The sequence below is a fragment of the Hippopotamus amphibius genome, chromosome 12 (genome assembly GCF_030028045.1).
Source record: "Hippopotamus amphibius kiboko isolate mHipAmp2 chromosome 12, mHipAmp2.hap2, whole genome shotgun sequence".
Classification (NCBI taxonomy): Eukaryota; Metazoa; Chordata; class Mammalia; order Artiodactyla; family Hippopotamidae; genus Hippopotamus; species Hippopotamus amphibius.
Genome location: NC_080197.1, coordinates 99,642,728 through 99,660,548, shown reverse-complemented (window position 1 = coordinate 99,660,548; position 17,821 = coordinate 99,642,728). Strand labels below are relative to the sequence as shown.

Genomic DNA, 17,821 nt, shown 5'->3' with positions numbered 1-17,821 from the left:
GACTTGGGTGGCTATTTCCTTTCCCATGTTCGGGAAGTTTTCGACTCTAATCTCTTCCAATATTTTCTCGGGTCCTTTCTCTCTCTCTTCTCCTTCTGGGACCCCTATAATGTGAATGTTGGTGTGTTTAACATTGTCCCAGAGGTCTCTTAGGCTGTCTTCAGTTCTTTTCATTCTTGTTTCTTTCTTCTCTTCCACATCAGTGATTTCCACCATTCTGTCTTCCAGGTCATTTATCCGTTCTTCTGTCTCAGTTATTCTGCTGTTGGTTCCTTCTGGTGTATTTTTCATTTCAGTTACTGTGTTGCATATCTCTGTCTATTCTTCTACTTCTTTGGTTAACTTTTCTTGCAAGTTTTCGATCTTTGCATCCAGTCTTTTTTCAAAGTCTGGATCATCTTTGCCATTGTTATTCTGAATTCTTTTTCTGGAAGGTTGCCTATCTCCTCTTCATTTAGTTGTTTTTCTGGGGTTTTATCTTGTTCCTTCATCTGGTACAAAGTCCTCTGCTTTTTCATTTTCTGTGCCTTTCTATGGCTGTACTTTTCAGTTTCCCAGAATGAAATACTGCTGATACTGCTTGATACTGTTGTCTGCCCTCTTGTGGAGGAGGCTATCTAGGAGGCAGGTGGGTGCTTCCTGATGGGCGGGACTGATGGTGGATAGGGCTGGGTGGGCGGAGCTCTGTGAAACTTTAATCCGATTTGGTGGGCCGAGCTCAGTGACACTTTAATCTGCTTGTCTGCCAATGGGTAAGGCTGTGTTCCCACCCTGTTGGTCATTTGTCCTGAGGTCACCTAGCACTGGAGCCCACAGGCCTTTTGGTGGGGCTAATGGCAGACTCTGGTTGGGCTCACACCAGTGAGCACTTCCCAGAACCCCTGCTGCCAGTGCCCCTGTCTCCTCAGTGAGCCACAGCTGCCTTCCACCTCTGCAGGCAATCCTCCAACACCAGCAGGTAGGTCTGGTTTAATCTTCAGTGGGGTTACTGCTCCTTTCCCCTGGGTCCTGGTGAGCACACGGTTTTTTGTGTGCCCTCCAAGAGTGGAGTCTCTGTTTCCCCCAGTCCCGTGAAGGTCCTGCAGTCAAATCCAACTGGCTTTCAATGTCTGATTCTCTGGGGATTCCTCCTCCTGTTGCCAGACCCCCAGGTTGGGAAGCCTGACGTGGGGCTGGGAACCCTTGCTTTAGTGGGTGGACTTCTGTGGTATAACTGTTCTACAGTTTGTGAGTCACCCACCCAGCATTTATGGGATTTGATTTTAACGCGATTGCGCCCCTGCTACCATCTCATTACGGCTTCTCCTTTGTCTCTGGATGTGGGGTGTGTTTTTTTGGCGAGTTCCAGTATCTTTCTGTCAGTAATTCTTCAGAAGTTAGTTCTAATTCTGGTGCTCTTGCAAGAGGGAGTGAGCACACGTTCTCCTACTCCACCATCTTGAACTGTCTCCTGGGTGCCTTTTTGTACTTTTTAGTGACTCGTTGCCCTGGCTAGAACCTCCAGTGCAAAAATGGATGTCTTTGTCTTGTTATTAAGCTTCCAATGAATGCATTCAGCCTTTAAGTAGGAGGTTATTTATGGGGTTTTGCAGATTAATTTTATGAAATTTAGTTATTTTATTAGTGATTGCTCTGGGCATTACAATTGACATCTTAATTTATAACAATGTGGTTTAATTAATACCACCTCAGTGACAATCATGTGCAAAGCTTGTGCCTGTGTACCTCTATTCCCTCTCTCTTTTGTGCTATTACACACAAATTACATCCTTTTACGTTGTGTGCCCATCAACACAGCTGTATAATTATAGCTTTATTTAGTTGTCTTTTAAATCATATAGATAAAAAGAGTTACAAACAAAACATTTATTATACTATCTTTTACATTTACCTGTATAGTTACTTTTACCAGTACTTTAATATTTTTGTTTGGATTTGAGATACTGCCTAGTGTCCTTTTATTTCAGCCTGAGTGACTCTCTTTAGTATTTCTTGTAGACTATATCTGCTAGTGATGAGTTCTTTCATTTTTATCTAGGAATGTCTTAATTTCCCCTTTGTTTTTGAAGGTCAGTTTTGCTGGATATAGAATTATTGGTTGATAGTCTTTTTCCTTCAGCACTTTGAATAAATCTTCCCATTGCCTTCTGACCTCCATGGTTTCTGATCAGCTTCTTGGATTTGCAGATTTAGTGTTTTTGTAACATTTGAGAAAAATTTGGCCATTATTTCATTAAATATCCTTTCTTTCTCTTTCTTGCCCATCATGGGACTCCCAATATGAACTGTCATGCTTTGTTCTGAGGTGTTGTTCATTTTTATTTATTCTTTTTTTCTTTCTGTTCCTCAGACAAATCTAGCTTCAAGTTTGTTATTTCTTCCTGCTCAGATCTTGTGTTGAACTCTCTACTGATGTTTTTCATTTCCATTATTGTACTTTCCAACTCCACAATTTCCATTTGTGATTCCTTTTTGTAATTTCTGTCTTTCTATTAATATTCTATTTTCAGTGAGACATTGTTCTCATACTTTTTTTCAGTTCTTTAGTCATAGTTTTCTTAGCTTTTTTGATTTTTTTTCCTCCCTCCCTCTTTCCTTTTTTGATCTGTTTCAAATGGCTGATTTAAAGTCTGTCTAAGTCCAGTGTTTGGGCTTCCTAAGTGAGTTTCTGTTGACTGCCATTTTTCCTTGTGGGCCATACATTATGCTTCAAGGTAATGTTGTTATATTGCTTCCTGTATAGTATAAGAATTTTACAATACTATATTTCCATTAATATAATAATATACTTCCCTCCTGGTCACATATTTACTTGTACATATAAATTGTACAATATATTTTAAATTATTCTTTCTTTGAATAGTTGATTATTTTTATTTTTTATTTTTATTTTGTTTTGATTATTTTAAAAAGATATTTAAATAATGCAGAGTAATGCAGAGTGTTTTTATATGTACCCACATTATTACTTACCACTTATGGCACTCTTCACTCCTTTATGTAGAGCCAGATTTTCCTCTGTTATCATATTCATTCATTCCTGAAGGACTAGTACAGATCTGCTGGTGATGAATTCTTTCAGTTTTTGTATGTCTGAAAAAGTCTTTATTTTACCTTAATTTTTGAAAGATATTTTCTCTGAGTATGGAATTCTTGGTTGACAGTTTTTTTTTCTTTCATTCCTTTAAGATACCACTCCATTGTTTTCTGCCTTGATTAGTTTCCGGTGAGAATTCTGTTATCTTCATCTTTGTTCCTCTGTAGATAATAAGTCCTTTTCCTCTGGCTACTTTTAAGATTTACTCTGTTACTTGCTTTAGGTACTTTGGCAATAGTGTGTCTTTATTTTGTCCTTTGAGCTTCTTGGATCTGTGTATTTATAGTTTTATGCCAATTTGGAAACTTTTAAGTTAGTATTTCTTTAAATATTTTTTTTTCCTCTCTCTTCTTTGGAAATATCATTGACACATATATTAGGTAATTTGAAATTATTCCACAGTTCACTGAGGATTTGTTCATCTTATTTAGTTTTTTCCCCCCCTTTTTGGATAGTTTCTGTTGCTTATGTTCTCAAGTTTTTCCCCCTGATTTATTCTGTTGCCATTTCTATTCTGCTGTTAGTTTTACATAGTGTAGTTTTATCTCTAACATAGCAGAGATTTTTTTTTACTTCTAACATGCTTACTCTTTCCCTTAGATTTTTGCATATATGGAATATAGTTATAATAACTTTCTAAATGTCTTTCTTTACTGATTTTATCATCTGTATTGTTTCTCAATCATTTATCTTAACTTTTCACTATGAAATAAGTATAATTTGTAAGAAGTTGCACATGTTCCATGTGTTTTTCACCCATTTTCTTCCAGTGGTAACAGCTTGTATAATTACAGGACAATATCAAAAGTAGGAAATTGATATTGGTACAGTCTACAGAGTTTATGCACATCTGAACAGTTTTACATCTACTCCAGTGTGTCAGTATTTATGTGTGTGTAGTTCTATGGAATTTCATCATGTGTGAATTTGTGTATCTACAACCAACATCAAAGTACAGAACAGTTCTGTTCCCACAAAATTTTTTCCTGTTGCCCCCCCCATTTTGGCAGGCAGGGGCTGCACTTCGCAGCACCTGGAATCTTAGTTCCCCGACCAAATATCAAACTTGTGCCCCCTGTTTTGGGAGCATGGAGTCTTGAGCACCAAGGAAGTTCCTGTTGCCTTTTTTTTTTTTTCTTCCTTTTGCCCTTTTATAACCACTCCTATCCAACCTCCCTTCACCCCACTCATGAACCTGTAACCCTGGCAACCACTAATCTGTTCTCCATCTCTATAATATTGTCATTTCAAAATGTTATTTAAATGAAATCATACAGTATGGAATCCTTTGATTGACTCCACACCCCCACCCCCCACTCAGCATAATTCACTTGAAATCCATATAAGTTGTTGTGTGTATCAATAGTTTGTACCCTTTTATTGCTGGTAGGGTTCCATGGTATGGCTCTCCCATGTCTATTGAAGCATTCACCTGTTGAAAGACTTCTGTGTTGGTTCCTGTTTTGGGCTATTATGAATAAAGCTACGGTGAACATTCACATACAGGTCTTTGTGTAAACATAAGTTTTTATTTTTCTGAAATAAAGGTCCAGGAGTACAGTTGCTAGGTGGCATGGTAATTGCATATTTCATTTAATAAGAAACTGCCAAACTTTCTTCCAGAGTGGCTGTGCCATATTATGTTCCTACCAAGTATACGTGAGCGATCCAGTTTTTCTGCATCCTTGCCAACATTTGGTATTGACAGAATTTTTTTTTTTTTTTTGGCTGTACCACACAGCATGTGGGATCTTAGTTCCCTGATCAGGGAGTGAACCCGCACCCCCTACATTGGAAGCGTGGAATCTTAACCACTGGACTGCCAGGGAAGTCCTGGTATTGACAGGTTTTTGTTGTTGTTGTTGTTTGGCCATGCCATGTGGCTTGTGGGATTTTAGTTCCCCATCCAGGGATTGAACCTGGGCCCTTGGCAGTGAGAGTGTGGAATCCTAACCACTGGACCACCAGGAAATTCTCAACACTATTTTTTATTTTAGCCATTATGATTAGTATGTAGTGATATCTCATTTGTGGTTTTAATTCATATTTCCCTAATGGCTAATGATTTTGAATATGTCTGTTCATGTCTTTTGCCTATTTTCTATTTGGATTGTTTGTTTCTTTACTGTTGAGTGTTGAGAATTCTTTATATATTCTGTATACAGGTCTTTTGTTGGATATGTGGCTTGCAGATATTTTCTCCAATCTGTGACTTACTCTGTTCTATAAACTCTATCTAGACTCCTTTGCTCTCTGACTCTCACTCCTGTGTTTTCCACTTAGGGAGCATGTTGGAGCATGCCCCGGTTCCCCTTAGACTCCCTCTTCCTTTTGACATTTCTTGGAAACTCTCTCTAGGCATTAAACTTGGGTAATCATAGAGTTTACCTTATTTGTTTCCCATCTCTCAGGAATCATTGTGCTTCATTGCCTGATGTCCGGTGTCTTAAACACCAGTGTTTCACACGTTTGTCTGGTTTTTTATTGTTTCTGCCAGGAAGATAAATATCACCTCTGGTATTCCAAGTTAGTCAGAAATGAGATCCCAACCCCCAGAGTTTTCAAAAACTTTAGGAACACCCATTGTTATTAACTACTGTCCAAAAATTCCTTCCTTTCTCAAGTTGTTTTACAAAAGGGCCGGGGGGGGGGGGGCGGTGAAGTAGGAATGGAGGCTAAATATAACTCAGACAAAAGGATACTTCTGATGTTGTTCAGTGTCTTTTGAAGCCCAGCTACTTTCAGAAGTTTGCAAATCAGTCAGATAAAGGTGTAGAGCTAGAAATAGGTCAGCTACCATAGCACAAGATGATGGTGTGAAAAGATTTTTGTGACAGATTGTGTGTGATAATATATCCTTTCTTGTTCAGGGTTCTCTTTGGAAGTAATGCCAGATTCTGGGTGTTTTCAAATGCCTTTTCTCTATTCTTATCCTTATAGTTCTTTTCTTGAAAGAATGACCATATTTTTTTAAATCACATTTTCCTGTATTTAAAGGGTAGAGTTAACCAGTTAAAGCAGCCTTTTCCAGACTAAGTGCATCTAACTAGGTAATTCTCCTTTGACCTTTTTTTAAAATTAAGTAATTAATTAATTAATTTTATTGGCTGTGTTGGGTCTTCTTTGCTGTGCGTGGGTTTTCTTTTTAGTTGTGGTGAGTGGGGGCTACTCTTTGTTGTGGTGCATAGGCTCCTCATTGCCATGGCTTCTCTTGTTGCAGAGCACGGGCTCTAGGCGCCCTGGGCTTCAGTAGTTGCAGCACATGGGCTCAATAGTTGTGGTGCACGGGCCTAGTTGCTCTGTGGCATGTGGGAATCTTCCTGGAGCAGGGATCAAACCCGTGTCCCCTGCATTGACGGCGGATTCTCAACCACTACGCCACCTGGGAAACCCCCTCCTTTGACCTTTTATAATTAGTTTTGGAGCTTACATCAGAGCTTATGATGCTTTAATACATATACAAGTGTTTCTTAGAGATTTCTCTGCATTTCAAAGCTGCACTTAATCTGTGTAAACATTCAGAGAGAGAAGCATTGCTACAGGATCACATAGCTATCAAACACTTGAAGAAAATATTTCTTTGAAGTTATTTTGTGGAATTAGGACACACTTCAGTAATTAGGTAACTGAGCTCTTGGAATCTGTTAGAGCCACCTTTAGAATAGAGCTGCCTCTGCTTATGCTAGTCTCATTAGGAAAGTTTTATTTCTATTCTCAGTCTGTTGCTTCTGCTGAGGAACAGGGGCATAGCTTGGTATATTATGAGTCAGCTGTTTCCGGTGGTGTGTGTCATGAGTCCTCACACAGAATGGGCTCAGTGAGTACTTGTTGCATGAATGAATGAATCTCTTCACTGAGTCGCTGCTTCAGTCAGTTCCCTTAGTATATTGCATCCAGGATCTTTCCTTTCCTTTACATTTCTATCCTTTTGGTCATTTTTTTGTTTGCATTTCCTCCAGAGGGTGAACAAAGAAGGCAAAGAAGGTGAATCTGAAATCATTTTATTGTTTATGAGTAACTTGGATAAGAAAACATTGTATTGTATGAGAAGAAAGTGAAACTCCTGGCTAAAATGAGATTTTTGAGTTAATACTGGATTTCATTTATCTTTTCTATTTTTCCCTGCCATTACTAATGATGGATTGGTGTTTTGCTTTCCTTCAAAGCCCTGAACAGCTTTTTTTTTCTCTTTAATTTATAGCTAGTGATATGCTCCTTTAGTTTCCACTTTTATTTCTGATTTTTATACCTTTTCCTTTTCCTCTGTATGGAGTTTGTCTCTTCTTCCTTATTCCGTAAATATTGGTGTGTCCTGAGACCCATGCTCACCTCTCTAGTCTTTTCCACAGTTAATCTGACACTGTTCTCACCATGCACTCCACTTTTAACAACTTCTGTCACAGTTTGGTGGTCTATATATACAGTTCCATCAGTGGGCACTTTGATTATGTCAGCTCACGGGCACATCACGTTTACCATGTTTTAAACAGAATTTTATTACTTTCTTTTTTCCAAACTGGTTTCTCCTTTGGTATTTGTATCTCAGTGGTGGAAATATCTACCCCAACTGTTCTCAAACTTTTTGGTATCATAATCTCTTTACACTCTAAAAAATGACTGAGACCTCCGAAAGAACTTCTGTTTATGTAGGTTATGTCTATCAATATTAATGTATTAGAAATTAAAACTGAGAAATTTGAAAAGCATTAATTCATTTAAAAATGGTAATAAATCCATTACATGTTAACATAAAAGTAAATTAAAAAAAATTTTCCCCATAACAACAGCAACAAAACTTATGAGAAATGCTTTTTTTCAGAACTTTTATTGAGATAGAGTTAATATACAATAAACTGCATATATTTAGATATATTTAGAGTGTACAATTTCGTATTTTTTCTTCTTATTAGTAATGTATATATGGCAGTCCCAGTCTCCCATTTCATTTCCCCCCAACCCTCCCTGCATGCCCCACTTGGTGTCCATGTGTTTTTAATTTTTGCAAATAATTTAGTGTTGGGGTTAATAGAATACAGAGGAATTCTCATGACTGCCTTTTCATTCAGTTGTGATATTACATGTCATGTAGCTTCTGGAAAATGCTCTTGTGTATCTTTGAGGGTATGAGAGTGAAAAGAGTGAATAAGGCCTTAACATTATTATAAAAATGGTTTGACCTTTCATATCCCATGAAAAAGTCTTGGAAATTCCCAGGGGCCCCAGGCACACTTTGAGAGCTGCTTTCTTCTCTGGTTGCCTGGGTGTCCTCTTAGACTTATCTCTCAATCATCACACATATCTCTTGTTTCACCAAGTCTTAATGATTCTACCTCCTTAATGCCTCTTGGGTCAGAGTCGCCTTATTCTACAGCCAGAGTGCTTATCTGATCTTTTCCCTAGTTGGTATCTCTGCCTCTATTTTATCTTCTTCCTAATTCATCCACATGGTAGCAATAGTAATCTTTCTAAGATAGAAATGTGATCATGTACCTCCTTTCTGAAAGTCCTTTACAAGTTTCCCATTGCTTTAGTTAGTACACAACATATTTTATGATCCTGTTTCCATTAACCTGTAGCTTCTTCTCTAGCCACTTTTCTGTACTTTATACTATAGCTTTCTTTATGCAATACTTACAGTTCTGAGAAAGCGTCATGATGACCCATACATCTGTGTTAATGATATTGTTGGGTTCACACTATGTTCCTGGTACTGTTCTAAGTACTTTACATATATTATCTCATTTAATCTTCACACAGTCTTCCAAAAGAAGTACTCTTACCATTTCATTTTATAGGTGAGGAAACTGGAATTTAGAGAGATTAAGTAACTTTCCCCAAATCATCCAGCTGTTAAATATGGAATCTAGGTCTGTTTCTCCACTTCTCTATTTGGCTAAATACCATTTGTTCTTGAGGATTAGGCTTGAGCATCCCCTCCTTCTGGAAGCCTGTCCCCCAGTGTGATTTAGATGACTGTTCCCTCTGTTTCCATTTAACCTTGTGAGCAGCTCTAGCTAGCACTTAACACATTAGAATTTACTTGTCTTCTGCACCATTGCTTTTCCTGGTAGGTACAGGAAGGGAACTTCATTCCTCTGGCACAAGAGAATTAGTCTGCATCGCAGAATATTTATCTCTAAAAGGAAAGTGCATATTGAGGGCCTTAAAACCTAATGTCACTCTGGACCTACTTCTTCTGTTCATTCTATGCAAGCAAGGCCCTCAGCTTCAGAGAAACCATAAAACAGATAATTATATTTCTATATTAATTCTTCTAAGTTTAAAGAATAGTATCCCTGATTTTGTATTGGTTTAGAGGAGACTAAATAACAACAGAAATAATAGCTAACATTTATTTAAAATATTTTTTCCGTGTGTCTAAGCATTTTACCTGTATGTTAACTCATTTAATATTTACAACCCTATTAGATAGTTATTATTAACCTTTGTTTTACAGATAAGGGAAACTGAAGCACCAAGAGGTTAAGTAACTTATCCAGAATCACACAGCTTGTAAAGTGGCAGGTGTGGAGATCAAATCTCTAAAAACTATACTGTACAGAATATTGAGTCTCTTTTACCCAGGACTCCGTAGTTGTAGTCTTTTGGGATAAAGGTAAGTGAGGACTAGAGGTGAAGTTATATGGCACCACTCTAGTGTCGTCATCTTACAGAAAAAGATGATTTACTATAGATTTTTTAAAATGTGTTTTCTTTTAAAACACCATCTTTTTAGTGTGAATGAAAGGATCTTTCATGTTATCTTTATTACAAAATTAATATCATAGTTCTGAGCTTCCTGACTAATTAATTCCTACTTTCCCAGTGAATAATAGCAACAAAAAGTTTCACATTTTAGCATTTTTCTTCTTCTAGCAAGTTACGTTGGTTAATTCCAGAATCCTGTTTCCTTTATTTTACTAGAGAGATACATCTGCCTTACCTCCCATCCCTTAAGCATTGCTGTGGGTGTTTAATTTTGAGAATGCTAATTAGCTTCAGTAATTACATACCTTGAGGCGTGTCTAGACATTTACAGCTCTGTATTTTTGCTCTGGAATAGGTGGTGTTGGAACTTTTTGGCTTTTGTGTCTTTTTTTTTTTTTGAAGAAAGCTTTGAATTTAGTTTAAGGAGGAGTTATGTTAATCTAAGTTCAGTCATGGAATTTAGGGTTATTGTGAGTTTATTTAGCCAGTATTCAGGAATATCATACTTGTCTTTTCTAATAGTATTTTGAAGTCACCAGAAGTGGTTTTTCTTTAAGTTGATGCCTATGTTGTAGATGGCTTTTGGAATCAGACCAATATGGAGGATATAATTTTATTAAAATAAGCATGCAGCCTAGTTTTGAGATTTTTGTGAATCCACAACAGGTCCCCCTTGGCGACACACTTAATTCTCAGTTATGCAGGATATGCTGCTGAGCTATCTTTTTACCAGCCATTATTCTGTATCTCTCAAAGTGTCATGTATAATGTTGTCAAAGTTGTTTCAATCTGTTTCAGAATAGATTTGGTTCCAAATTACGTACTTCTGCCACAGTGTTCTAACCTTTAGTTTGAAAATGTGCGTTTATGAGAGAGATTGGATTGATTGAAGAAAATTTAAAAACCATAATAATGTTTTTGAGAACGTGATGGGGTGTAGGATATGGTTTGTAGACTTGCTTTGAGCTCTTAAAAGAGTTGATAGGATTGACCTATGCCAGATTCATTGGGGTTGGGGGTAATACTTTGAGAGATATGCTGAAAGGTGACTTTTCCCTAACCTGCTCTTTTGGATATCTTTCTGTTATATCCCATCATATTTGGAGCCTAAAACAAGAGCTTCAGTATAATTTAGTTAATTGAATTATCCTCTCTGGTAGGATTATGTGTGAAATTACTGAGTATTATTAGTATCCCTGTGCAGGCAGGTGAGGAATCAGAGTTGAAGAGAGCAAAAATGTGCTTATGTTAAAGACATATACTAATTTTTCAATTAACTTCCTTTTTAAGGAAACTGTTGTAAAATTAGAGGAAGCAGCTGAGGTAGCCATATATAAATGATTCATTTTCTGGTTATACCAGACTTGTGTACATATGATATTGATGTTGGGGTATCAGATAACCACTCCATAGTTGCTTTTTGTAGTTAATGGTTTATTAACAGTGGTTTATTCGTTGTGCCAGGAACTATCTGAGAGTAAGGGATATAGCAATGAAAAGAAAGGGAAAAATCCCTGCCCTTATAGAGCTTACATTTTTCCCCAGTTTTATTGAGATGCAATTGACATACAGCTCTGTATAAATTTAAGGTGTACTGCGTAATGACTTGACATACTCATATTGAGAAATGATTACCATTGTTTCGTTAACATTCATCTCTTTGTGTAGTAAGAAAAAATGGAGCTTATGTTTTAGTGGGAGAAATGGTTGAGAGGAAAATAATGCCATCAGACCTCCATGGAATTAATGCAGAATTCCTTAAAATGAGACTTACAAATGGCTGTTTTGGTTGTAGTTTCTCTGAAATTGGTTCTACTTTTTTGTCCTTTTGGTACCTATTTTGCCCATGTTAGGGAGAAGAGTGATGGTAGAGCATATAATAAATAATAGTTTTAGTTTATCACAGATTTGCCATGCAGCAGGCACCCTGCAAAATAATTTTGAAAATTATTTAATTGCATTAAAATCCTATGAAGGAAATTTTAACTTGCTTATTTTACAGGTCAGTAAAGTGAGGCCTACAGAGGTGGTTACTATTCTGAGTATTCACAGTTGGTGTGTGATATGCCTAGGTAGACCTGCTCCTAACAGGTTTTTCTTTTTTTTTTCAATTTATTTATTTATTGGCTGCTTTGGGTCTACATTGCTGCACGCGGGCTTTGTCTAGTTGCAGTGAGTGGGGGCTACTCTTCATTGTGGTGTGTGGGCTTCTCATTACGGTGGCTTCTCTTATTGGGGAGCATGGGCTCTAGGCACGTGGGCTTCAGTAGTTGTGGTGCATAGGTTCAGTAGTTGTGGCTCACAGGCTGCAGAGCATAGGCTCAGTAGTTGTGGTGCACGGACTTAGTTGCTCTGTGGCATGTGGGACCTTCCTGGACCAGGGCTTGAACCTATGTCCCCTGCATTCGAAAGTGGATTCTTAACCACTGTGCCACAAGGAAAGTCTCTCTTAACAGTCTTTTTTAAAAATTATTTTATTATTATTTTATTTTATGGGGGCTACGTTGGGTCTTCATTGCTGCCCACGGGCTTTCCCTGGTTCTGGTGAGCAGGGGCTACTCTTCGTTGCAGTGTGCAGGCTTCTCCTTGCTGTGGCTTCTCTTGTGGAGAACGGGCTCTGAGCGCGAGGGCTTCAGTAGTTGTGGCACACAGGCTTAGTTGCTCTGCAGCATGTGGGATCTTCCCAGACCAGGGCTCGAACCCGTGTCCCCTGCATTGACAGGCAGATTCTTAACCACTGCGCCACCAGAGAAGTCCCTCTTCTAACAGTTTTAAGTCCCAGGGCAAAAGCATGAATGGAAGCGCATATTCCATGTGTCTAGAGATTTGTTATAAATCAGGATTTTAAAAACAACTGTTAGAAAAAATCTTTTTCTTCCTGCTTAGATATATTTTCAAAATGACCTAGAAGGCCACAATTCTTGGACTCCTCAAAGTTCTGAGACAGGATGGGATAGGACAGGAATACCCTCTAGGTCTAGTCTCCATCTACACCCGTCTCATTATCTGTGCCTTGCCCTCCATCCAGATCATGGAATGTGAACAACAATGAGTATTGTTTATCAAGGACAGAGTTTGAGAAGACACTGAAGGGCCTGGAAGTGAGCTTGGGACTGCTTGGACAGGGCATTCTAGAATCCAGAGAATATAGTCAGGGGTAGTAGAGTTAGGGGCTTCAGGTAGGTATGGCCCTTGGTCCCATGAACATGTCACCCTGAGTGGATAGACAGGTCAGAAGAGGGTCAGAGTGGATCTGTTTAAAGTGCAAGACCCAGAACAGGCTTTCTTTACCATAGCCATGGGTGGTATTAGCACCAGAACTTAAACCCAGGTCATTTGACCATACTGCCCTTTGTCAGCAGTAAGAAAGTGTGGATTTACAGAGAAAGGACGTGTTGGCTTATCATTTGGTGAGTGGAGCAGGGATGGAGAACAGCTAGTCTTACTATGCTATGTTATGCTTGGAGAAGTGCTTTAGATGGATCGTGTTTTCAATGAGCTAATCTGTTTCTCCTTTGAAAATACTATTTAGTGTTTACTCTTAGACTCTAGAGAATTTAAGAATGGAAAAAAGGGATTTCCTTGGCAGTCCAGTGGTTAGGACTCTGTGCTTCCACTGCAGGGGGCATGGGTTTGATCCCTGGTCAGGGAACTAGGATCCCACATGCTGTGCAGCCAAAAAAAAAAAAAAAAAGAATTGGAAAAAAAAAAAACCCAAAAACTTCATTCTGTTCCAAGTGCATTCTGGTCTTTCTGTAGTTGAAGTTGAATGGCACAGTTATGAAGAGACATAGCCAGTTTTTCTTCTAAACATAGGTGAGGCAGAAGCATATTGGTCTGTTTATGTATTGGTCTGGAGTTTATACTGACAAGAATTTCTTCAGTACTGTTTGTTTTGCTTAGTTAGAATGAAGCATTTATAAAAGAACTAGATTATGGTTTCTGTTGTATTCTGTATCACACATTAAAAGGTAGCCTAGGCATCATTATACAGTTAAAATTTTCAGTTGTCTGAAGTTGATCTCAGAATTAGGAAGAGAGAGTGATGCATATTTTCGTGGCTATGAGGAAATGCAGTTTGGATGTAGAATGTTATATTTTCATCACATAGATTGTTGGGTTTTTGGAATACATCTGGATTCTGATCATTCTTATAGTCCTCAGGACACCAGTCTTTTTTTTTTTTTTGCTAATATATTTTTTAAATTGGGGTTTAGTTGTTTTATGGTGTTGTGTTAGTTCCTGCTCTACAGCGAAGTGGAGTGCCCTGTGCTATACAGCAAGTTCTCATTAGTTATCTATTTTATGCATATTAGTATATATATAGATACTAGTCTTCAGAATGGCTCTCCAGCCACACTATTCATCAGACCCCATACTTGAAGCAATCTTGAGCAGATTGAAACCTGCACAGTCCACATGAACCCATGATCTTGGGCTATCCTCATCTAATTATAAATTCGTTGATTTTTTTTTTTTTTTTGGCTGTGTCGAGTGGCTTGTGGGATCTTAGTTCCCCTACCAGTGATGGAACCCAGGCCCTCAGTAGTGAAAGCACTGCGTCCTGATCACTGGACCAGAAGGAAGGTCCCAAATTCAGCGATTTTATCAGACGTGGAGTTTAATTTAAATATGGAAAGGACATAATCATGGCTTCTGTTCAGGTTTCAAGGTACCCATTTTGTTAACAGGTGAGAATCTTGTGTTTGTGTGTGTTGCATGATCAGATGTTAGGGGTGGAAAACTGAATAGAAAAAGCTTGAGTGCTATGCACCCTCAATACTAGAGGCATAATTAGTAAGCCTAAATTGATGTTAGACTTAGAATATAGTGGTATAAAGAATAGAATTTTAACCCCGCTTCTAATTTTTTTCTTAAAAACATCTTCCCTATGTCATTTGGATTTGCTTTTTTTTTTAAATGATACCTACTATTGCCAGATAGTTTATTACCTTTCTTGTTACCAAATTTGCCAAGTTCCTGAAAAATACTTGTTTTTTGAAAAAACACATTAGAATTCTGGCATCTGTTTTGAGTGACAGTTTCAGCAGCATCCTGTATTGCAAAGGGCTTGGGAATTTGTTGACATAAATCCATTTTCTCTGACTCCTGATTTGTCCATCTAGGTTCTATAGTCTATTTTTAAGTCTTGCTGCTGTGCTCTGTGTTGCGGCAGCTCTTTTCCTGAATTATTTATCATTGTTTGGAGCTGAATGGAGCAGAATGTTTTTTCACCACTGCTCATTAGAACCCATGTGTCTGTCTTCAACTTGGTTGACAGATTTGGTTCATATTAAATCCCACTGGTCCATCCTCGGAAGGCTGCAAGGCAGTGTGGGAACAGGCCACAGTCTGTGATACGTTGTAAGATTGTTCAGGCTTTTAGATTATTGTCGTTTTGTTTTGGCAGCAGTGGGAAAGATAGAAACTATGCCATGTTCTTCCCTTAGTCTCTGCTCAAAGATAGAGATTATTATGCTAATTTTTGTGATGAAGCTTATTTTATGTTTTTATAGTTGTATTTTTAGGCGAGATGAGGGAGGAATCCCTACAAAAAGCACAGCATTAAATCAAGATTCAAATATAGTTATAAATATGACCCAGATACTTGGGGGCACTTTGAAATTATCTGATCTTGGGGTATGGGTTCTGGGGAGTTTGTTTTGTTTGGGAGTGTTTCTTATGCCTGTTCTTTCGCCTTCTTACAGATTATAGGCTTGGAAGAAGGATGGCAAAATCTAAGAGTGAGGCAATTATTTTGAATATTTCTTCCCTTTTCTGTTTTCCAGTGCACCAGAACTGATGTTTCTCTTTTGTCTCCATCCATTATTTCTTTCTCCATCTTTTTTTTTCTCTTTGATGTATGAACACCATACATGCATATTCTTTACTTTTAAAAATATTTTCCCCTTTCATATCATTGTAGGCAGAAAGTAGGTAGCTGTCATGCACTTGGGCAGAAGAGTAACCTTGTTTGTCCCCACAGCCCTGTTGTCCATCTTTGAGTTTGCTTGGACCTTTTTAAAAAAAGTAATGGTGTAGATTTGGTTCTTATTCTTGGAATAATGATGAAATGCTTTTATAATTTTGAACCAGAACAAGCTTTTTGGCCTTCTGTTGCTGCTTTTGGTCAGTGCTGCTGGCTGCGAGACCGGAATCTCACTGGTCAGTGATCCCAGTTTTTATCATTGTTACCATCTTGCCACCCTTTGACAGTGGTTCTCAGTTGCATAAATCCCATGTGTCTCAGCAGGTCCTAAGGACAGCCCCATCACTGACTGTTCTCCTGACATTTCATTAAACTCCTTTCTTTGGAGTGTGTCAGCTAAGTTGAACGAAACTAAATTTACTGTCTTTCCCCTTGTGCTTTTGCTCTCTCCAAGTTACCATTTTTTTAATTAGAAATTTATTATTTATTTATTTAATTGGCTGTGTTGGGTCTTTTTTGCTGTGCGCGGGCTTTCTTTTAGTTGCGGTCAGTGGGGGCTACTCTTCATTGTGGTGCGTGGGCTCCTCATTGCCGTGGCTTCTCTTGTTGCGGAGCATGGGCTCTAGGTGTGTGGGCTTCAGTAATTGCAGCACATGGGCTCAATAGTTGTGGCTCATGGGCTCTAAAGCGCAGGCTCAATAGTTGTGGTGCATGGGCTTAGTTGCTCCGCGGCATGTGGGATCTTCCTGGAGCAGGGATCAAACCTGTGTCCTCTGCATTGGCAGGTGGATTCTTAACCACTGAGCCACCTAGGAAGCCCTCTCCAAGTTACCTTGACTCTCTGTTTTTCAATATATTTCCGTGATTTCTTGAAAAATCCAGTACAAAATTATGTTCTTTGGGGAACTTTCCATGGTTCAGACTACCCAACTCTTTATTAATTTGTATGTACGCCTAGTTTTTGTAGTTACTGGGGCTTTTATTTTCAGGTTGCTGATGATGTAAAGTATAGTCCCTGCACTCCAGGAGGTCTAATTTTAGGGGGAATCAGAGATGAATGCACTTATTTTTTAATTATTTTGAATTTCTGTTGATTTTAAATTTCACATATATATGTTTAAATTCCAGATTTCAATTGTAAGAGCAAGAGCAAGTGTCTTGTTTTCCATAGAAGAAATCTGATGAACTGTTCCTACTGCTCTTATCATGTGGTAGACAGTCACCCATGTTCTCATTGAATAATAGGTATCAGTATAGGGAAAGAAGGATCCTAAGTATTAGATAGTTTCTATTTTGTATCTTTTATAATGGTAAGAATACTGAGACTTTACAGTCTTACTTGGAATTATATTTTGGAGACAGATTACAGATTGAAAGTCCAAAAGACATGCTTGGTTTCTGAAATAGCCATCCAAGTTTTGTCTGCATAATAAAGTTTGAGCATGTTTATTACTGGTGTACTAGAAGGATGGCTTACCTGAGCAAAAAGTCTGTCCCTGACAGTCTGATGGTATAGTTGTACATTCTTAATAGATTTGAGTTCATATTAGTTTACTGTGAAAGTCTTTTAGGTGACATTCAAAACCAGAATTGCATATTATCTGCAGGGCTGTTAACCTCATTTCCAACCTCCCATGATACTTTGCATGAGAGTTGAGTTTACCTTAAAATCTTAATTCAGAGCTAGGGTCCCTGACCTTTTAAGAAGTGGAGCTATGTTTCATTTTCCTGATACTTCTTAGATCACTTGATGGTGTTAAGGTGCTAGGGTAGGGGTAGGAGGGGTAGGAGGTAAGAGAGTGAGATTAGGCAGCCTGAAATTTCCTGAGTGAAGATTGGGAAGAAAGCTCCTTCAGGATACTTATTTGCCTAATCCTTCTATATGAAATCAATCTCCTGACCACTTATGCTGCATTCCTAGCCCTACCCCAGCCACACCAGCTGAATTCTCAGTCCCTATGCTGCTGTGTGCAGAAGGAATGGTCTCCAAGCCTGCCCTCACTTCTGGCACCAACTTCAGAGTTTGGGGGTCCCCAAGACCACTCTTGGGTTCAGTAATATGCTGGAAGGACTCACAGAACTCACTG

The 17,821-nt window shown here is 38.4% G+C and overlaps 1 protein-coding gene across 22 annotated transcripts in view; it reads left to right on the top strand.

Annotated features, from left to right (window-relative positions):
* Positions 1-17,821, top strand: part of R3HDM2 (R3H domain containing 2) — a 160,706-nt gene that overhangs the window by 54,062 nt on the left and 88,823 nt on the right. Inside the window, exon 4 of one of the 22 annotated variants that reach the window (XM_057703581.1) lies at positions 9,555-9,622. The exons of 20 other annotated variants lie outside the window; for them this stretch is intronic. The gene's annotated coding sequence lies outside the window, so the exon portion shown is untranslated. Of the gene's footprint in view, positions 1-9,554; positions 9,623-9,689; positions 9,714-17,821 lie in introns of those variants that run through there. One more of the 22 variants, XM_057703585.1, reaches the window with a different exon arrangement.